Below are 22,968 nucleotides of genomic sequence, written 5' to 3' on the forward strand. Positions count from 1 at the left end.
ATAAGAAGAACTCAAAAAATACTTGCTTTCATTAGGAGGTGGGAGTCTATTAAAATCAAAACAAACTCTGTCTGACAAATCAGGGATTCAGCCTCGTTTGAAAGTCACTGACCTAGAGACAAAATGTAATACGGTATTCCGTTTAAAAATATTACACTTCAAACTGTAACTTCTTAAATTCTTCACTCTCTCTGAGGTCTGAAGAAAATTGAGATGTTTGAAATTGAGAGAATGAGAGATCCCTTTGTCTTGAGTAAAGTTAAATGGTGTATGTAGTTTGAGATAGACATATATGTAATTTTCTGTTTGCAAATTTTATTTATTCGTAGTTCTGTCCTTTATTTAACTACATTGAAATGACCTCCTTAAAAAAGAAAGGAGAATAAGAGGGAAACAGTGATAGATTTTAGGTTACACGTTTGGTATTATATACTTTCCAGAATTTGAAAGTTGGTTTTTCCGGATTGCAGAGGTACTTAACCCAAATGTCTAGTGCACTAGTTTTTAGGACACATCTTCTCTTTTGCATTGGGGATTAAAAAAACCCTGGCTTAGTGCTTTGAGGTTTTAGCATCATTTCCCTTTTGTACTTTCCGCCCGGAATTTTTGCCTTTGTTCTGATTACTAGGTAATACCTTTTCTCTTCCTTCGATGTCAAGTCTGGAATAGGGAGTCCTCTCTCCGTGTCCCTCTTTGAATCCTTGTCTTGGTTTTCCTGCCCCAGCGCCTCCTATAGATTTGCCACAAGTTGATTTTCAAATTTCCAGCGCTCCGTCTTGCACCCCGCCCTCATTTGTGGGGTCCTCAACCTATTTAGATTTCCCCGTCTACCCGCATCTTTGACCATGATCTGCTCTCCCACCCGCAGGCTTCATGTTTTAGCCACATTTTACAGTTGTCATATTTTGAGTCTACTCTCTTTTTTTCCTTGGGTCGGTCTAGCTGAAGTTTTGTCTATCTTTTTAATCTTCTTATAGAACCGACATTTAGCTTTATTGATTTTCTTTACTGTCTCTCTATTTTTATGTCATTCCTTTCTGTTCCAATCCTGATTATTTCCTTTGTTTTCTTTACCTTGGGTTGAGTTTAGCCCCCTTTTTCCGGTTACTTCAAGTGGAAGATTCAGTTATGGGTCGATACGGTTCTTTTGTTTACTCTCAGCACATACAGCTGCACATTTCCTTCTGCTTTAAAGTCATCCTGTATGTTATAACATGTTGTCACATTTTCCTTCGTCTCAGAGTATTTTTTTTTTTTTTGTCCTTTTTTGCTATTTCTTGGGCCGCTCCCGCAGCATATGGAGGTTCCCAGGCTAGGGGTCGAATCGGAGCTGCAGCCACCGGCCTACGCCAGAGCCACAGCAACGCAGGATCCGAGCCGCGTCTGCAACCTACACCACAGCTCACGGCAACGCCGGATCGTTAACCCACTGAGCAAGGGCAGGGACCGAACCCGCAACCTCATGGTTCCTAGTCGGATTCGTTAACTGCTGCGCCACGACGGGAACTCCTCAGAGTATTTTCTAAGTTCTCTTGTGACGTCTTTTTGGACACATTGGTTGTTCATGTCGTCCTCTACCTCTTTCTGTTGGAAAGTGGAAACACTTGCGCCTGTGCTATGAGACTAAGAACGCTGAAGGTGAGCAGAGCCATGTGCTTTATTCCTGTAGGTCTGAGGACCTCTCACCCTGACGGGGGGGTGAGGTTTCTCTCCTCACGGTCTGGTAGAAGCCTCAGCAGGCAATGCTCATTACTCAGAGAAACGTGGATTCAGCAGAATCCCTCTGGTTAGGCTTGTACTGCAGGATGGCCCCAAGCACAGAGCTTTGCTGACTTTCTCTAGTCTCCCGCCTGTGCATCATCTGTGTTGCTTTATTTCTTGCCTGCGCTCAGACAGTGAAGCGGTAACTCAGGGGGACTGTCGAGAGGGAAATTGTTCAGTAACGCTTTGGAGGAGGAGTTTCATTTAAAGGAACCTCTTGAGAAACATTTTGAAGTCACTGGCTTAGATGCCCCACAGATCTGTCCCAGAACTTGCCTCTTTCTCTAGGAACTAAAGGGATAAATACAATAATATTCTTTTTATGCTCCCATACTCCCCAGTAACTAAATACCACACAGTTGATAGACATGGGACTAAATCAGTGGAATATGAAGATATTTAGGAGTTCAGATGCCCACAGGACCGTGCGATGAAATGGATATGGAGAGAGATGAGGGACAGGGGTGTGTCAAGAATGACTCCTAGGAAGTTTCTTGGTGGCCTGGTGGGTTAAGGATCTGTCATTGTCACTGCTGTGGCTCAGGGCACTGCTGTGGTGTGGGTTCAGTCCCTGACCCCAGAACTTTTGCATGCCGTAGGTGTGGCCAAAAAAGGACCACTCTTAGATTTATAGGGTTGTGCGACAGTTTATTAAATATCCTGTGAACAGGATAGAGAGAAAGGGAAGGAGGGAGAGTAATAGACTGGTTATTCCCAGGAATTAAAAGCTGTGGCGTGGAGTTCCCGTTGGGGCTCAGCTGTAACGAACCTGACTGGTATCCATGAGGATGCAGGTTTGATCCCTGGCCTTGCTCAGTGGGTTAAGGATCTGGCGTTGCCATGAGCTTTGGTGTAGGTCACAGATGCTGCTAGGATCCTGTGTTGCTGTGGCTGTGGCATAGGCTGGCAGCTGCAGCTCCGATTCTGCACCTACCTCGGGAACTTCCATATACCGCAGGCACAGCCCTAAAAAGCCAAAAAAGCCAAAAAAAAAAACAAAAAACTGTGCTGAAGAGGATGAGCCCATTAAAAAAACAGAGAAATGGAGGTCAGGAAGGAAGAAAGGAAAAAGGAAAAGCAGGAGGTTCTGGGCCAAGATAATGTTTTATATAAAATTGTCAAAAGCATGATTTGCTGCTGAGACAAAGATAGAAGAGGGCTGAAAAGGACCGTGTGATTCTGAGGCATGAAAGTCTTTGGTGACTTTGGTAGGACATGCCTGCGTGAGGCTGGGAAAGAGTCTTATTCCGGAGGTTCGAGGGTTGAGGGGGAGATGACTCGGTGAGACAGGCATGTGTAAGCAAGAGGTGACTTTTGCTTTTGAACTCAGGGGGCACATTTAGGGAGCAGGCAGCAACCGGAGGAATGAGGAGTTAGTCCTACGTCATCTCCAGGAAGGACGAGGGCCTTAAAGACTAACTCGTCCACTGCGTGGGGCGAGCACAGAGTGAAGCAGGTGGGAGCCAGGCCTGACATTTGTTACCTGTCTGACTCTCCGTCAGCAAGGTGGTTCGTCCCTGTGCCTCGGCTTCCTAAACCTCCTCGGAAAGGTTCCCCGATCAGTGGCACTGTGTGTCTCAGTCGGCAGGTGCACGAGTGCTGACGTTTCCTCCCTGTCTTTGCCCCGTTTCGCTTAACTCCAGTTGTTTTCACTTGGATATGAGGATATTATCAGTGTTTTGTTGTGCACACAGCCACCTTTGCATGAACACCGCTTATTCAAGTCATCCAGACAATCAGCAACATTGACTGAGCATCTCTGTGAACCGAGAGAAACTTTGCATGGTTCAAGCATGGAAGTGACACAGTCAGATTCATATTGAAATACGGTTATTCCATTTCGATGGTGGGGCAGAAAGAGAGAATGTAGGAGCGTGGGAAGGGATCTGGGCCACACAGGACCGTGTCCTGGAGATGAGGACTGCTGTGGAGGAGAAGGAAGTGAATTGATTTGGGACGTTTTCTTTTCTTTATGTATTTTTATTTTTGGCCACACCCACAGCATGTAGAAGTTCCCCGGGCCAGGGAGTGAAACCGGGCCATGGCAGTGACAACGCCAGATCCTTAACCTCCTGCAGCACCAGGGAATTCCTGGTTTGGGGAATTTTAGAGGGGAGAGGGGCCAGACGTGCAGACTGACTAAGAACCACTGGGTGCATGGGAAGAAATGGACCAAGATGATGCTGACGGTTTGGGCTTGGGCACCTGGAGAGACGAGCACTGTCTTTGCTGAGAATGGTCTTGATTCGATGGCTACTGCAAAGCTGTGTGGCGAGCAGCACAAAACCCCAGTGACCTCCTCCATGTGAGTTCAGAGTATTTCTAACAACTAAATTTCTGATGTGATCTGCACAGGCGCATGTGAATGTGTGGAAAGGTCTGTAGCGTTTTTAGACAGTAACGCAGGAAGGTGTTCCAGAATCGGTTTCTGCCATCTTCGGTTTCACTGAAACATTTTCTAGGAATACTGCCCATCATGTGAAAACGCCATACGTTTTGACACGTGTCACTTGTAGAAAAAGTTATTTCAGGAAGTTAGCAGCCTTCCCCATGTCTCCCCAGATGTTGAAAGCTCAGCTATGGCTACTGGGGCAAACAGTAGGAACAACATAAGATTCCATTGAGTGCTTTTTTCTTCTGTCTGTGTTTTGACTGTCGTCCTTTCAGCTTGTAACAAAAGGAATGGGTTTTCCTGCAGCTCGATGGGCCTGGGAGGTTTGAAAAGTAAATCATTAAAGGGTTTCATGATGAGATTGAAATATATTATTGATACGCTGAACACCACATGGGTATAAAACAAAAGCAAAGCAAACAGAGAATGTCTCCCCACTGACCCAAGTGAGGAATTTCCAGATGCTGTCACAGCAGGCTCCATGGGTGGAACCTTTGCTGCTTCTCGGAGGTCAAATGTGTGACCTTTCCTGGACACACGCACACACACACACTCTTTTAAATTTAGTATTTTAAGCTTCTGATAGCATCTGTTTCTTTCCTGCCTTGATTGGACTTTTGGACAATTACCTTGAATTTCAGGGTATTTGATTTGAAGAGACACAAGAATTTCCTTCTGCCAGAGGAAGAATAATTTCTATGTTAAAATCACGATGGACAACACTGAAGTTCTTTTTTTATGGTTCACAGTCTAATAGAACATCAGAATTGGAAGGAAATCTGAGACCAAACCTTCCTTTTTTTTTTTTTTTGCAGATGTAAAGTAGCAGAAGGTATAAACGGCTTATTCCACTCCAGCTTAGTGGAAGAGCACAGATACAAAACAGGCTTCCTAGTTCCTTTTCCATGCTCATTTTATCTTAGTGAGCTATCTCATTTTCATTTTTTCTTCATGATGGTCTGAAAAATAGCATGTGCAATCCCAAGCAGAGAACAATGTGGCAATCAGTTCTTCATTCCCTTTGTTTTCCCTATAAAAGGTTTATGCCAGGCTTTGCTTGCTGAGATGATTTCGGATTCTGGGTAACCCACCATTGATGGGATGCACGTTCTGCAAGCGTACCAGGTGACAGGAAGAGCAATCTAAGACTTAGAGCTAATTTCTACCTATGGAGGTCAGTGGTTTCATTCGCTGGGATTGAACATAGTTGCTTGTCTGTTTTGTTTGTTAGAACATCAGACTTTAACCGTAGAATGGGCGTGGTCTAACGAGGTCACTATACCTCAGAACGGTCTGTTCTTTGCGTCATACAGTTTTTCCTTAAGTATATTTATTTTCTAGAATGTATTCAGTGGATTTATTTTCCAAAACATAGTTTATGTCAAAGTACATATACATACAATAAATACGCACAAGGTAGAAAGAAAAAACATGGGTTTTGGAATAAAGATAAACCTGGTTTCAAATCCTGGCTCCTCCACTTCCCAACTGAGAAACTGAGCAGGCAAATCCACATCTTGAGGTGTGGACCCCCTAGCATGTTATAAAGATGCAATAAAATAAAGCACTTAAAGGTCTCACACATTGTAGGCTGTTGGTAAGGGAATGATAACGTTATTGGAGCAATTCATTCCAATTTTCTTGGTTTAATAGTCATCACAGTTTTAAGAGCTCCGCTTGGGTTAAGTCATGCTGTATGAGAAATTAATAATAAAAGTGCCTTGAAAGGAAAAATACCGTCTAATATCAAGTAAAACAAAATGGGATAGTGATTGTCATCCTCTTGGCGTTCAGATTATTTTTCAGCAGTATTCCAGTCTTGAGAGAACGTGGATGCGAAGGGCACTGAGAGGGAATCGTGGTTTCCCCGTTCAGCCCCGTAGAACGTTTCAGCCTTAACCTCACAGCTTTGGAGCAGGCTGGTCCGTTCTGATGCTCGAACAGCACGTCTTGGCTGCACCAAGGATCCAGGCTGCCTTTCAGAGCTTAAGGCATGTGCACTGCCTGTCGTGGAGGGAACTGCCGTAAACTCCGAAGTGCTGGTCACAACCCCCTTCCCCCGGTGACCCAGTCGAAGTCTCTCATCCCACAGGGTTGGATATGAGAGCGCACACTCACATTCCACTGGAGACGTCCGTGCATAGAATTGGCATCTAGCAGACAGATGTTGAACAGGTACTTGGTATTCAAGTTGAAGAAAGCGTATGTCTTCTGGACCTAAGTAGATTGTTTTGAGGTGAAGCAGGTTAAGAAAATTATCAAAGAATGTGAAATGACTGTGCACATTTTTTAAAATTGCTGTCTTTAGTTTTGATTTCTCTGGACATGTCCTTTTAGTTCCCTTGACTTTAATTTTCTTTCAACATGTAGATGATAGACAATTCCAAAACAGTGGCAGATTATTTTCTTTGTGTTCCTTACTGAGACAACTGCTGCAGACAAATGCCTCTCTGTTTCTTTTTTTGTCCCCCCCCCATGAGTGATTGTTTCCTTCCACAGATTAAAAATGAATCTCAAGGTTAAAGCAGGCATTTTAGCTCTTACTTCGTTCCATTGATTGAGCTCGCTCTCTCTTTTTTTCCTAATATGGTCCACTTCATACTACTTGCATTTTTTTGTGTGACTTTTCTTAAATTAATAATTCATGTGGTTTAGGGTCTTGGTTTGGATCCTTTCATGCAACAGGTTTTTAGAGAGGCCTAAGTAGGCTATTTTAAAGAGTATTTTAGAAGTATTTTAATCTTGGCCGAAAGCCTCTAGAACCTTCTGAGCAGATACATTCCCACAAGTGTCGTAGTCTTTCTGTACCCATTTAAATGAAAAAAAAAAAAATTGTAAATACCAGCCGTCGGATACTTACACAGCTAGACCTAGACTGTACCAGAGAGGAAGGAAGGGGGTTTTTTCACTCGTCTCACTGAAGCTGCATTACCATTAAGGGCCACAAAACGTCTACCGCGTGCAGTGAAGTCATGGCCTCATCAGGGGCCAATTGTGGATTCTGATCGTCGTAGACATACAGTTGTATCTCAGGAGGCATGGGGTTTGTTGATGTTTTCTTCAAAGAACGTTCTGTAATCAGAGAATTCGTACTATTGTTGAGTTTACAAACCACAATTCTTTATAAAGGATAATCAATGTCTTTAGACTTTACTTAAGAGTGGGATTAAATTTTAGAGACAGAAATGTTTGGATTTTTTTTTCCTTTTATTGATTCCAAGGTCACTCTAAACAATGCAGTTGAACCTTTAAAATGAGTATTTATTTATGTGAATTTTCCAAATATTGGTCAATGGGAATGAGATGAGTGAAATACCTAAATACATGAGTGACTCTTTTCTTAGTTATATGCTTGTTTATTTGATTTTTAACATTCTGGGTATTAGGAATCGTATAGTCCTGTCAAGCCTGTGTTGGCAGAGATTCGTTTGTACCTAGGACACATAATAAAAATTTTAAGCAGATTAATGGCCATTCTCTTCCTCTTTCTTTCTTTTTCTTTTTCCTTGTTTAAATGGTAAACAGTCTATCCTATGAGGAAGGGGAGAAGCAGTGAGTAGTCCAAAGCAAATAATTACCTTTTCGCTTTGTTTACAACGAGGTTCAGAGCGCACTTCTTTATTTTCATTAAAAAAATCCCTCCTGACTTTTCCAGAAAATGTTCACAGTAAGAAATAATGCTGAGTTCCACTAACATCGTTACCGAGAACGGAAAGCACTGGGCATCGGCCTCGCTCCCTGATGCCTCCCTTTGCTTCCTGAGTGAGGAATGTTAACTGCGTTGTGCTGTAATGAGCCGTGCCCAAACTACTGTTTTCTGGTCCACTGTTTATTTGATTTCTTTATTGTAATGAAACTCAGATGGTTGGTGTTTACACTAGCAGTGTGCTGGGAGATCAAGCTGGGAACCGTTCTAATTAGCTGCAAGTGGGTTTCAGAATTAGAATGGAGGAAAGAACAAATTTTTAGTAACGACTTTAAATTGAAGCCCTCATTTATTTTCATTATGGCCAGACCAGAAGCAAGCTAATGTTTCCCAGGTCCTTGCATGCAGGGCTTGTGGCTCAGCCCAGTGGAGCAGAATTCAACTGCTTCAGACGCACTTCAGCCTTCCTTGTGCCAGGAAAGGGATTTCAAGGTAAGGTTGGAGCGAGGCTCCCGGCTCGATTGTCAGAGCGGAAGATGAAGGGCCCGAGGAGTAGTGGGGAACTCGTGTTTGCCTTCGAACCCACTCCACGTAAAGAGTCCTGTTTTCTGAGTTCTGCAGTCTGCAAACACCTTTTCCTGCCCGGGTGTGTCTTGGAAATGAAATCTTTGGGTGTTCACAGCAAGGTGACCAGTGAATTGCATTGTACCGTTGAGCACACAGCTGAGGCCACAGCCGAACATGAAAGTGGCTTGTGTTTGTGAGCCAGGGTTCCCGCAGCTCCTGCAGTTGTGGTATTTATTCTTTGGAAGCAACTTACTGGCCACTCATATGAGATTTGAACTATCTCGTCATACTTCATGTAGAGAGTGTCTCTCACACATTTTTTCTGTGGCTCAGAACATCATTTTAATGGTTACAGCATGTAGCCAGATGCCTTCCAAGGCTTATTTTGGGATGTAATTCTAGTACATGAATTTGTAAAACATGATTTATAAAAGCTGCCATGGTCTTACTGAGGCAATCAGACGCTCTCTGTAGAGGCAGGGACATACACATCTCTGTACGAAGTCTTTTACCGACCAGAGTGGAGGGTGACTTTAATGAGAGTTAAGGAAAAAAAACTGGGTTTAAAACATTTAATGATTACTATATGAAAACAAAAGTGTGTTTTTTTGCAGAAAACAGTGCAGTAATTTTAATCTAGTACCTGAATACGTTGTTTCTCGTCTTTAAAATGTGAGTGTTAATCATCTGATTTTATATATCTTTTAAGGTCGTACCTAAAATATATTAAAAAAAAACTCTTACAATTCAAGAATAAAAAGACAATCCAATTTGAACATGGGCAAACACTCAGAATATTTCTACAAAGAAGTGCCGGTGCCCAGTCAAATCGGACAGAAGTGCTCAGCATCTGTAGTAACTGGGCAAAGTTGAAACCACAAAAAATTAAAACCGCTTCACACTCACTGGGATTGAAAAGGCAGATAATAACAAGTGTGGGTGAGGATGTAGAGAGATTGGAACGTCCATACTCTGCTGGTGAGGGTGTGAATTGGTGCAGCCGCTTTGGAAAATCGTTTTTTCCAGTTTTCTGACAGTTTCTTAAGAAGTTTAAACATAGGATGACCACATGACCCAGAAATTCCAGCCCTAGGTATACCCTCCAGAAAAATGAAAGTATTTGTTCACACAAAAACTTGTGCATGAGTGTTTATTAACGGCATTACTCAGAATAGCTAAAAGGCAGAAACAGCATAGATGTCCACCAGCTGATGAATGTTGTGTGTTCCTGCAGCATGAGAAGTGTTCAGCCATCAAAGGAAAGAAACACGGATTCATGATGCAGCTGAGATTAATTCTGAAAATATGCTAAGTGAAGGAAGTCAGTCACAGCCTCGGTTGAATGATTCCATCTATATGAAAAGTCTAAACCAGGCAAACCTATGAAGACAGAAGGTGGAGTAGTGGTTGGTTAGGGCTGGGGAAGGGGATGCTGGAATTTGGGAGCTATGGCTAAAGGGTTTGGGGTGATGAATATATTCTGAAATTGCACATATCTGTTAAAAAACCAGCAGAGCATTAAATTGTATACTTTGAATGGGTAAATTGTATGGTTATGAATTGTATCTCAAGAAGGTTGTAATTAAAACCATCATTTGATTTTTACTTGCTTTAGAAGAAAATTTTGTATTTCTTTTTCTCCCCCCCCCCCACTTTTTAGGGCCGCAGTCATGGCATATGGAGGTTCCCAGGCTAGGGGTCCAACTGGAGCTACAGCTGCCAGCCTACACCACAGCCACAGCCACGCCAGATCCAAGCCACGTCTGTAACCTACACCACATCTCATGACAACACAGGATCCCCAACCCACTGAGTGAAGCCAGGGATCGAACCCACCTCCTCATGGTTCCTACGTTGGATTGTTTCCTCTGCGCCACAATGGGAACTCTTTTTAAAAATTTTTTTTATTTCTTCATTCTGTAAAAGAGGACGAGCCTATGGAAAAGTTCCTTTGCAACGACCAGGCATGTTGGACTCTTTGCAGAGCCAGGCAAATGCGGTGTATTTCCTTTTCCCAGCCTTTGTTTACCTTGTCCCCTTGTCTGGAGTGTTTTTCTCTCTCATCCTCTGAGCTTCTGCAGTAATGCTCTTTCTTCTGGGAAACCTTCCCTGATGAGCCTGCTGGCATACTTTCTCCTGGTGCTCTCACAGCACTCACTGGTAGCTGCCATCTCCTCAGTGTTGCTCAGACGGGCCCCTTCAATATTACGTAGCCCCAACCCATCCTTTCCTGGGTGAGAGAGCCCACACACAGGGGGGAGGACGGCTTGAGAGCAAGCTTTCAGTTCTTCCTGGACTCTTGAAGCCGTGAGGGCTTTGCTCGTGGCCTCAGGGCGTCGCACACAACTGCCTGGGAGTAAGATCTCAGGTCTTCCTAGACTCTTGAGGCCATGAGGGCTATGCGCCAACCCCCAAACATGAACAAGGGGAAAAAAGTCCATTGTAGTCTTCATTTTGCCTTATAAGATCATCTTCTTTGCTTTGATATGCTGGAAGTTTCTGGCTTGTGTGTGGGACCATAGAAATGTTTCAGAGCAGAGGCCTATCTGGGTACCAGAAGGCCTTGGAAAAGCCAGGCCAGTTGAAAGCTTTAGGCCAGATTTGGATTTCAGCCCCACAGATGTATCACACACTTCCCTCCTATTACAAGTAAAGACATGTGTACTTCATGGTGATGCTGAGTTTAAAGGGGGGTTGCTTCTGTCTGAGACAGCACCCTGGATCTTGTATAACTTCTCTCTTGCATCGTATCAAAATCGTGATTTATACATGACGTGGCTTATGTAAAGAGGACTTTGAAGTGAAAGGTAGTAAAATGAGATGACGGACAAGAGGAGAAAAGAGAATGGCATAGGCTTTATGAGAATTCGTTTTTCATCCAGTTAACCACTTAGATGTTGGGAGAACACGTTGAACTTGAGGAGGTCTCGTTCTTGGACCTGTGGTAGTGAACGTGGTCTTTTCTGCATCCCCAGGGAAATGATGAGTTAAAGTAAACAATAGCTCCTTGTCTCGTGTCACTGCTATCAAAGTGCATTATAAACAGTAAGTTTTTGGAAATTGCCATACAGAGTTTATAAGAATTATAGTAGGTCGGCATATTCTCAACTCGGTTTAAAATTTATTTTTCAGGTTCTCCTGTATCCTTAATGCTGGACTTAGAGCCACCAGCAGTTAATAAAATGGGTGCATGAGATTGTCTCTGTCTTTGAAAACACTGCACTTTCTTTTATGCTGTTGCCTGCTCCAGCATGATCAGCAGTCCGGGGAGGTGGCTGCTCTTGGCATGGGGTGTTCTGTCCTCCTCCAGCCCCCAGCCCCAGCAAAGGAAGGCGGAGGTGTACATCTGGACGGGTCTGCTACTCCGTTCTCTATTCAATCAGAGATCCCTGAATAAATCTTCTCCTTTGATTTTTATTTGGGCTAATAATCTTTGCACCTCTTTTCTCTGTCAGATAAACCCAGAGAAGAGTCTTTGCTTTGTCCAGACCTCCCATTTATTATGCATGACTCAGGAAGCCCCTTTGGGTAGAAATTCAAAGTGATATTAGAGGCAGAAATACAACTTCAGAGAGGCAGGTCTTGGGGAAGCCATCCTGGCCATTCTTGAGCTGTGTGTTTGTAGGAACTAGTATTATGGTCGTACATAGCATTTTAGGCATTGATTCTGGAATTCGCTTATTAGAGCTGAGCTCCAGAAATGAGCTGCATTCCATGTGAGAGACGGAACACATATGCTTGGCATTTTGCTTTCTGCCTGTTTGTCCTACCATTGCCTGGTAATGAGAAACCAGGTGTTCCTAATTCTCTTCCTCTGTCTCTTTATCTCACATCAAGGAAGACACCGTTGAGTGAGTAACTTGTGACTTCATTGACTCTCCTGCAGACTCCCGAAGTCATCACTCTGCACTGACACCTTCACCTTCCTTTAGATACTGTGTGTGTTTCTAATTCTCTTTGGATTATTCATCATCAGTGCGCTGGTCCTGGTTGCGGGTTTCCAGGATGTGTGTACCTCACCAGGATGGTGAAAGGGTAGAGACCCCAGAGGCGCTTATTGCAGAAGTGATGCCATCACCCTGGCCTCAAATCTAGAAGCAGCTCGGTGTAGTTCTTATAAGCTCCAAAGTTAAAAAGTGAATTTTTAAAAAGGACTGAAACATAGCACTATCTCCAGGACATCAGATTTCCTTGGAGACTTTGGAAGAAATAAAATCAAGTAAAGATTTGGGTCAGACGCTAAGAAAAGTATGAATAGGAGAGAGAATTTTTTAAATGAAGGCAGAAGCATGGATTGAATTGGGAGTAAATTTTACCTTGTGGCAAGGGTAGCTCATAGAGCCCAAACTAAGGAGATATCCAAAAGCAAAACTTTCCTGTGACTGCATTCAAAAGTGGAACCAGCATAAAGGAGTATTAGAGTTGTGCCTCCGTGAAGAGTGATAACAAGAGCTGTGACCCAAGGACATGGAACAAATGACAGAAGTCAAACAGTGACTTCCTCAAATAAAAATCAGGTCTAGAAACTAACTCTCAAGTCCCCCTGGGAGATAAGACCATGGCTTTTTATCTCAAAAGAACCAATCCCTATAGACTAGAAGAACAATTAGAACAAATTCGGACCAGTTTGCGAGGGCTTGGCTGGGAGGACCAGGATCAGTCCTGCTAGCTCTGTTCGATGAGCTTGAAGATGACAGGTTTATTCAAATGGGGTAGCAGGCAGAGTCCTGCAAGGGAACATGCTCCTGGGGCATATGATGCATGAGTCGGAGCCAGTAGTCTCAAAGTGACTGTCTTTGGGTTATGTTGGACTTGGAAATATATATGTTTTGCTAATAAACTTTAAAATATTAATTTAAAAATAAGAATATGGAGATTTAGGGAGTTCCAGTCGTGGCGCAGTAGAAACGAATCTGACTAGGAATTGTGAGGTTGTGGGTTCGATTCCTGGCCTTGCTCAGTGGGTTAAGGATCTGGCGTTGCTGTGAGCTGTGGTATAGGCTGGAGGCTACAGCTCCAATTAGACCCCTAGCCTGGGAACCTCCATGTACCACAGGAGCAGCCCCCCCCCCCAAAAAAAAGAGAGAGAATATGGAGATTTCAAATAAAACATTCCAGGGATAGACACACTGGCACCCTAGGCTCACCACCTCATGGGGCAGCCATCAGCTGGAGCCAGCAGTGAGGTCATTCCAGGTGGGGTTTTTCTCCCCGGGTTATTCATTCTTCCACTTGTCCCCCTTTCTCTCTTTTTGGTCACCTCTGAAGGCATTTGGGGTTGCTACATCTGTTTAAAAGCGAGGTACAGACAAAATGAGACACACCTAAGGGAGCTGGCCGGCAAATAAAAAGCACAGACCCGACCTGGGCTGGATGATGGATTGAAGGAAGGATGTCATGGGGCACAGTTTGCCTCCTCTGCCAGGTAGCGTGGAGGCCAGCTTTGGGTGAACAAAAGAGGCCATTCAGCTCATAGCTCTTATTAGGTGCCTTGTCACAAAACCGAGTTTAGAGGTAGAGGGTTGAGGAAAAACATGTCATGGGTCACGGGTCAGGATAAATGGTTGAATCATAGCAGCTCCGACTGTAGGGACCCTTCTGACCTGTGGCAAATGAGGATGTGTCCCCTGTAAACCTCTTCAGATGCAACACCAGCTGTGGAAGGGGTCCCAAGACGGAACTGATAGAAACGTACTTACAGGCCCTTGATATTTGGAGTTGATAGCATTTGAGAGGAATTGGTGGGGATGCCATTGGTGGGAGAAGATAGGACCCCAGCAGAAGTAGTGTTGCTTTGAAAGACCTCACAGCCAAGAAAGGGGCTTTGGCACATGGTATTCATGGGATTGTAAAAACTGTTACGGAGCAGAATTTAAAAACTGGAATTAATGTGTTTTAGGAGTTGTAACAAATAGCCTTATGTAAGTGGAGGATTATTTTTCCTTAGGAAAGTAACTCTGATGCGGAAAGTGAAGCCCCTCGAATGTCATGTGTTCGAGAATAAAACAAAGGTGAGAGGGACTGAGTGTTTGGATCCTTCCAAAATTCATGTTTTGAATTCTAACCCTCTAGTTAATGGTATTAAGAGGTAGAGCCTTTGGGAGGTGATTAGGTCCCGGCGGGATTTCAGTGCCTTATGAAAGAGCAAGGAGAACGCTCCAGTGTCAGGATGTCTGACCCACTGTAAGAATAAGGATGATCAGCATCCCCTGCTATTCTCAATGCCTTAAACTCCTTCACATCCAAAACCTTCGTGAAAATCCACTCACCACAGCAATGCCATGAGCTTGAAGGGGGAAGGAAAGAAAAACAGCCGAGTTCCACGTCTGGAGCCGAGGAAAGAAAATGCCCACAGGAGATGAGATAGAAGCAGGATGAACCAAGATCAAAAGTTCAGCAAAAAGAAAAAAAAAAAAAAGAATTTGAAGCTAGATATGACCCTGAGAACACGAGACTCTGGTATTTTGCAGAGATCTTGGGGGAAAGCTGGGAATATCCCGCAGGATGTGGAATAGGGGCTCCCGCCAATTTTATTTAAATCTCAAAGGGTCTGGTGACCTTAAGTGACATGCGTTACGACTTCAGCTGCCTGGTGCAGAATGCCTGATGCTCGTTGAGTTTTCTTTCCTTTTCCTAAGCTTCCTGCTGATGCAGTAATAAACTGGCCAGTGCAGTGCTGAGACCACCGTGGAACACTACCTCCCGGTGTGAATGTGGGAAGAGGCACTTGAGGGGGCCGCTGATTCTGGACCGAGGGCTTTCCACTTGGAGAACGGGTTCCAAGTTACAGTCCCATTAGAAGGGTCCCCAAGGAGCAGACGAATGTGCTCTAGGATCCAGTCACCTGTTGGCAGACTCCAAATAAAAGTGAAACAAGGAGCCCTCAGAATAACTAAGTTTATGGTAGTTGGCTGGAATAGGCTTTGAAAAAATAAATATTGCCTTCTTCCTTGGAATGTGCAGTTCCTGTGTGCCAGTTGATGAGACTGAAGAAATTCTTTGATGGGAAACATTCCTACGCTGAAATCTCAGTGGTAAATGACAAGGACGTGTGTTTGCAAAGACTAAAACCTGCGATTGTTTCACAGGGACTGACGGCACCAGCATAGATAAGTCTGGTAGAAACCTTGATTAAAATACTAGAGGAGTTCTCTGAGATACCGTGAAGCATGGCCCATTAATTCATTGAGATTGCTCTATAAAACCTTAAAAACTGATACCGTTCATCTGACCACTTGCGTCGCCAGTCAAACAAAATCATACAGTTCATTTTACTTAGCAACAAGGAATTCCTCAAGAGAAAAAGGATGAAATGGAGTAAACCTTGGCTTAGGTTGATTAATCTTCCTTTGGAAATTTATACAAATTTCTGCGTCCTTTTTCTTAGCAGTATGGAGCGGCATAAATCTTATCTTCTTATGCTAGTACTTGGATATGCCGTTTGGTAATAGTACAGTTAATTTATGTTTTAAATAAGATAAGATTCCTGAATATCAAGTGAGCCAAGCTTGATGTACTCCTAAAATTTGGCTCATGGAGGGGCCAGGAAGATTTTAAAATTCAGCAGTAGTTGCTATTCAGAAGGTTGTTCTAGTACCATTGCCAGTAAAAACTCGAAGTGAAAGGTCTAATGTATCCACACTGGGTTTGAAAAACTGTGTTCAGGATAACAAGGCAATGACTTCTTGGTGTCATTGCCTCTCTCTCTCTCCGTCTCGCTCTTGCTCTCTCTAACACAACCCCCCCACCCCCCAGCACATCTGGAGAAATGGCATGTTTTCAAAGTGTCCCGAATTGCTATTGACTGTTCTGATGTTGTGAGCAAACTGAGTTAGTGCTGGCAGAAATGAAATGATTTCTTAATTATTATTTGGACACTTAACCTCCTTCTCCTAAGTGGAGTATATAACCCCTGTGGGGAGTGCACAGTTCAAGCTGTGAGATGCAAAAGGAAGGGAGAGGGCGCTTGAGAGTTGGATTCAGAAAACGTTGTGTTGACATTGACACCTAGTGATGTACCTCCAAGAACCATCGCCCAGTGAGCTGAAGTGTGACCTTGGAGGAGAGAGGACTAGGAATAGCAGAAGCCTCGGGTCCCCTGTGCCGGGCTCATCGGATTGCTGCTTTGATGGTTTCTTCCACATTGACTCTTCAGAAAGCTGTCATGGGGACGGGCTATCAGACAGGACTAAAAGTGACGTTAAAAACAGCTGCCCGACCTGAGTACCTATTAGGTGCCAACCTCATGCTCAGTGCTGTAAAACATTTCTGTAACTGGACTTCTTAGTTGTTCTTTAGAGCAAGTGTCATTGTTCTTGTTTCATAGATAGATGCGTAACATGCCGGATGAAATACTTTGTCCTTTCTACTGGTGTAATTGAAAGAGAATGAATTTAGCAAAAGTGAGACGCATCTTTATCTTTTGTCTGACCCAAGAGGTAAGAAAAGAAGCCCCACATGGGGAATTTATGGAAGGATAGTCTTTGCTTTCTGTGCACTTAAGACGTGACTGCTCCTCCTTGAAAAGGAAGACAGTTCTTCCAACGAACACACTGGAGGCAGTACGTTTTATGTGGTGTATGCAGGGGACATGGCAGGCTCTCTGCTCTCTACTCTCTTCTTTCTAAACAGAGCCAGACATGTTCTCGGCCTCGTGTAAGGGAAAAAGCATGAGACTGGAAAGAACCTGAGGTTTTTACTGAAAGAGTCCTGAGATTTCAGCCCTGCGCCAATGTTTACTTACTGTAAAGACTGTTGCTACTTGTTTCAACCATCGTAAACTCCTATGAAAATGTGAGTATGTAATTGACCTTAGAGATAATGTATACAGAGTGCTTGTTATATAGTAAGCACTCTACACATGGAAGCTTTTTTTAAAAAAGTTTTATTTTGGTTTTTAAAAGATTTTTGTTTGGTTTTTATTTTAGTTAGGGCAGTTTCCCAAGGGGCTTTATTGTCCATTACAGTGGAATTAAATGCATTTGCTTCCACCATTCATTCTGGATTAATAATCTATCGGTTTATCCATGAACTTCTTGATTCAACGTCTGTTCATCCTTCAGCGCGTATCTGCATCTAGAGTAATCCGCTTTTATATTTTCATGCACTCTGTTAGATGCGCTTCCTGTTACCTCTCAAAACTAGACTATTAATGCTAGGATTTCAGAGCTGGATGCCAAATCTGTGTTTGAGCTGGTCTAGTCATCCCTAATATTTAGTCTGTTTTCAAGGACACCTCTCGGGATGTCTTCAGCTCTTCTGCCAGTCGATCTTTATGAGATCGAGGACAGCATGAGGCTGGATTATTAACATCCATGCCGGCTTTTGCTTCCCTCTGTCTCCATCACTTGAAGCTTGTTTACTGGGGCTCTTAAAACTATCTTGTTACTTTTTGACTTGGTTTAACATTTAGATGGGCTTGTGGTAACCAAGCAGCTTTCCAGATTTCTACTTAAGCACACCAGGACAATTTTATTAGAAAATGGCCTTCGAAGTTTCAGTTGTGATCTAGGTTTCTGGAGTCTTTTCTGTCGCACCCATATAAACATGGACTTCTAGTACACAGGCTTTTATGCGATAGCGTGTGAAAATGGGCGTTAAGTACCTGATGTCAGCTCAGCATATTACAGTGCCTCTCTCTATCTCTCATCATCAGAAGTTGATCTGTTTCACATGGTAAGTGCCAATACTTTAAACTGTTAACTCTTAAATGGAAATACATCTAAATATAATGCTCTTACATATTTTTCAACAGATTTTTTTTCTGATTATAAAACTAATGGATGTACATTATAAACAATTTAAAGTAAAAAGAAGCATAAACAAAAAGTAAAAATTACTCACAACCCCCCTCTTGGATATTTTGTACTGTCCATCTTTCCCTGCTTTTCTCTAGGCATTTGTTATTTTATTTTATTTTATTTTTATTTATTTATTTTATTTTTTATTTTTTGCTATTTCTTGGGCCGCTCCCGCGGCATATGGAGGTTCCCAGGCTAGGGGTTGAATCGGAGCCATAGCCGCCAGCCTACGCCAGAGCCACAGCAACGCAGGATCCGAGCCGCGTCTGCAACCTACACCACAGCTCACGGCAATGCCGGATCGTTAACCCACTGAGCAAGGGCAGGGACCGAACCCGCAACCTCATGGTTCCTAGTCGGATTCGTTCACCACTGCGCCACGACGGGAACTCCGCATTCGTTATTTTTAAAAAGAGTATATTAAATGTACATTTTGCTTTCAATACAGATCACTGAATTTTGTTAAGTGCACATTCTTGTCATCACCACCAGAGTCATGATATAGAACATTTTCATCATCCCTAAATATTCCGGAGTATTTCTCATACCCATTTGCAGTAAGTATCCTCCTGCACCCTTGGCCCCTGACAAGAACTGATCCGTTTTCTTAATTTCCTTTTTGGATTGTTTGTTGTTGGTATATGGAAACACAGCTGATTTTTGTGTGTGTTGATCTTATACTCTGCCGCTTTGCTGAATTCATTCATTAGCTTTGTCTCTTTTTTTGGATGGATTTTCTCTGTATAGAGTTATGTCATCTCTGAGTAGAGATAGTTTTACTTCTTCCTTCCACTTTTTCTTGCCTAATTGCTCTGACGAGAGCTTCCAGTCCACTGTTGAAAAGCAGAGGTGAAATCAAGCATCTTTGCCTTGTCTCGATCTTAGGAGGAAAGCTTTTAGTATTTCACTAATGAATATTTTTCATAGATGTCATTTATTATGAAAAATAATTATTAAGATGAGTTGCTTCTATTCCAACTTTTCTAAATTTTTTTGTCCTGAAATGGTGTTGGATTTTGTCAAAGTACTTTTTCTGTATCAGTTGAGATGATAGTATGTTTTGCTTCATTTATTCTATTAATGTGATGTATTACATTGTGTGATTTTCTTACGTTGAGCTATCTTTGCATTCCTGGGATAAATCCCACTTGGTAGTGGTGTATAATTCTTTCAATATGATTTTGGGTTTAGATTACTAGCAATCTGCTGAGGATGTCTTCACTGATAGTCCTAAGGGATATTTATCTGTAGTTTTCTTTGTCTGGCTTTGATACCGGTGTAATGCTAGCCTTCTGTTTTTGGTCAGGAACTGTTCTGTCCTCTTTCACTAATTGGAAGAGTTTGAGGATTGGTTTTAAATCTTGTTTAAATAGTTGGTAGAATTCACCAGAGAATCCACTTTTATTTTTTGGAAGATTTTTTCATTACTGATTCAATCTCTTTACTCATTATGTTGTTCTGATTTGCTTTTTTGCTGAGTTTTATTGATAATTCATGTATTTTTGGAAATTTTTCTATTTAATCTAGGTTATCTAACCTGTTGGTGCACAATTGTTCATAGTGTCCTTACACTGTTTTTATAACAGTAGCAATTTCTTCACTTTCTGATTTTAGTTATTTGTACTTATATCTTTCTTTCTTATTCTAGCTTAAGGTTTGTCAGTTTTGGTGATCTTTTCAAAGAACCAACTTTTGGTATTGTGATTCTGTTGTTTTGTATTCTCTGTTTCATTAATCTTGGCTCTACTCAATTATTTTCTCTCTTCTTTTTTAGCTTTTTTTTTTTTTTTTTTTTGTCTTTTTGCCATTTCTTTGGGCCGCTCCCGCGGCATATGGAGGTTCCCAGGCTAGGGGTCGAATCGGAGCTGTAGCCGCCAGCCTACACCAGAGCCACAGCAACGCAGGATCCAAGCCGCGTCTGCAACCTACACTACAGCTCACGGCAACGCCGGATCCTTAACCCACTGAGCAAGGGCAGGGACCGAACCCACAACCTCATGGTTCCTAGTCGGATTCGTTAACCACTGCGCCACGACGGGAACTCCTTTTTTAGCTTCTTAAGGTAGTTATGATCAGTTGGCAGAGGAGAAACAAACTCAAGCCTGATTTATAAATGGTTCTGCATCGTATGCCCACAGCGATTGAAAGCGGATAGCCACAGTACTCTTGGGGACATCCTCGAAGGACGGTGGTGAAGGGACGTCCTCTCGGAGGCAGAATTTGGAGCAATGCTCCTGGTTATTCACTTCGTTTGGGAAGAACAATGGCCAGGTTGAGGCCAGTGGTTTGGAAGGTACATGATTGGAAAACTGGCAACAAGGAAATTCAGGGAAGAGGTATATAGATAAATCTCTCTGAGTGAGCAAAAACTGTAGAGGTATTTGTGCTCCATGTGGAGGCTCACCAAAGGTTGATATCAGCAGAGAGGGGTTTTAATACTCAAGTATATAGGTTGACCTGTTTTGTGGATACCAGTCAGCCGCTTTCTCCAGGCATCCCTGTAAAAGCCCAGTGGGCTGAGGAACAAAGTGGCAGTGATAGCAATGATGGAGGTTATGTACTAGTTCAACAGCATGGACTCGCATCCACCAAGGTTGTCCTAGCTGTGGCCAAACCTGAGTGCCCAGTCTAACGACAGCAAAGACCCATGTTGAGCCCCCAGTATAGCTCTGATCTCCAGGGTGATCTGCAAGCTACTGGTGGGACAGGTTGATTGTATTGGACCGTTTCCATGATGGAAAGCACAGCATTTTGTTCTTACCGCAACAGACATTCTACATATTCATTTGCTTCTCTTAGACACAGTGCTTCTACCCAAACTTCCATCCATGGACTTAGAGAATGCCTTCTCCAGCATCATGGCATTCTATATAGCATTGCTTCAGATCAAGGGACTCACTTTACAGCAAGAGAAGAGTGGCCGTGCACCCATGCTTGTGGAATCCATTGGTTTTACTCTGTTTCCCACCAGCTTGAAGCAGCTGGCGTGGTAGGATGGTGGATGAGCTTGTGAAGTCTTAGTTACAGCGCAAGCTAGGCTGCAGTACTTTGCAAGGTTGGGAGTGGGTCCTCCAGAAGGCCGAATCAGAATCCTCTGAATCAGCATCCACTATGTGAGGATGCTTCTCGCATAGACAATTCACGGGTTCAGAAATTAAGGGGTAGAAATGGAGGTGGCATCACGCATGTTACTAACTGGCAGAAGTTTTACGTCTCATGACCTCATACTGTGTTGGCCTAGAGGTCTTACTTCTAAAAGGAGGAGTGCTTCTATCAGGAGACACAGCAGTGGTCCAGCTGAACTGGAAGTTAAGACTGATGCTTGAGCACTTTGGATTTCTTTGTGCCACAGGATCAGTGACACAAGGAGCTCCTCTACTGGCTGGGGTGACTGATCCCGACCACCAAGGGGAAATTAGACGACTCCTCTACACCGGAGGTAAGGAAGACCTTAAGGTACAGGCTTTCACGGAGACCGGGAAGCATCACTTAAGAATGTTTCCTTTTCTGCGGAAGGGGTTCGTGTATTTCAGTTGTGTGCAGGATCGTTTTGTCATGTTAGGAGGAATTAGGACCTTTTTATTGTCTTTATTTGGAGATTAAATATGGCGTAAGGCGGTGTATATAGGTGTCACGTTGATGGAGGGTGTACTTGTGATGGTTGATTTTATGTTTCAACTAGGTGCTCAGGCATTTGGTTAAACAATTTTTGTGCATGTTTATGAAGGTGTTTGTGGGTGAGATTAACATTTGGCTTTGCAGACTTAAAGCCGATTACCCTCCTAAATATGGGTGGGCTTCATCCAATCCATTGAAGACCTGGATAGAATTAAAGGCTGAGTAATGAAGAATTCTTTCTCTCTGCCTATTTTCAGCCGGGGTATCAATCTTCTCCTGCTCTCGAACTTGAACTGGAACTAATACACTTATGCACCCCTCTCCCCTCCCTTCCTTGGTGGCCTTGACTTCTGTTCTCGGTTCCTTCTACTCGGTGAGATCATTAGCTCTCTTTGGGTTTCCCCTTCCTGCAGAGCAGTTTCGAAACTGCCTCGAAGCAGTAAACTGGGACCATTTCAGGACCCATTGTGTTTATTCTCAAGGTCTCAAGGATTGTGGTCCTGTGATGCCAGTCGTTCAGTGTCTGAAAGCCTTATTTCATGTGTTTTGTCTGATTTTCTTGTTGCTTATCATGAAAGAGTAAATCCAGCCCTTGTTCCTGCATACTCACTGGGAGGGAAAGTCAATAAACTATTTTAAATATAAATACAAATTATGAGCACTTTCCATGTTATTAAATATTCTTGTGAAATATGATTTTAATTACTGCATATATTTCCATCATACACCTGGCTCAGCTATGTTCTCATCTGGTCCTTAGCCTTTGAGCTTTGGTTATGGTGTTTTCCATAAGCAAAAATTCATATGTAGACAAATGTAACAGTCTTTATTTAATGGTTTCAGATTTTGTGTTTGGGATGAGAAAGGCAAGATAAATATTTGCCTGTTCATTTTTATTCTGGTTGGTTTTGTGATTTTATTTTTTACATTAAATTCATTAATCCATCTGGGATTTATTTTCATATACGATGTGAGGTAATGATCTATATATTTTTTTCGAAGTAATAAAAACATGAAAATATAAAAAGGAGCATTAAGAAGATAAAAACCACACCCCATTCTCCCCCCCTTTTTTTTTCTTTCTTCTTCTTCTTGAACTACAGTAACATACATTTTAGATCATTTTTCCTTATTCCCCATATGGCTTTTATGCTCTTTTATTAGTAATTTTCTTTCTGTTTTTT

The sequence above is a fragment of the Sus scrofa genome, chromosome 12, assembly GCF_000003025.6.
Source record: "Sus scrofa isolate TJ Tabasco breed Duroc chromosome 12, Sscrofa11.1, whole genome shotgun sequence".
In the NCBI taxonomy this organism is placed as follows: Eukaryota; Metazoa; Chordata; class Mammalia; order Artiodactyla; family Suidae; genus Sus; species Sus scrofa.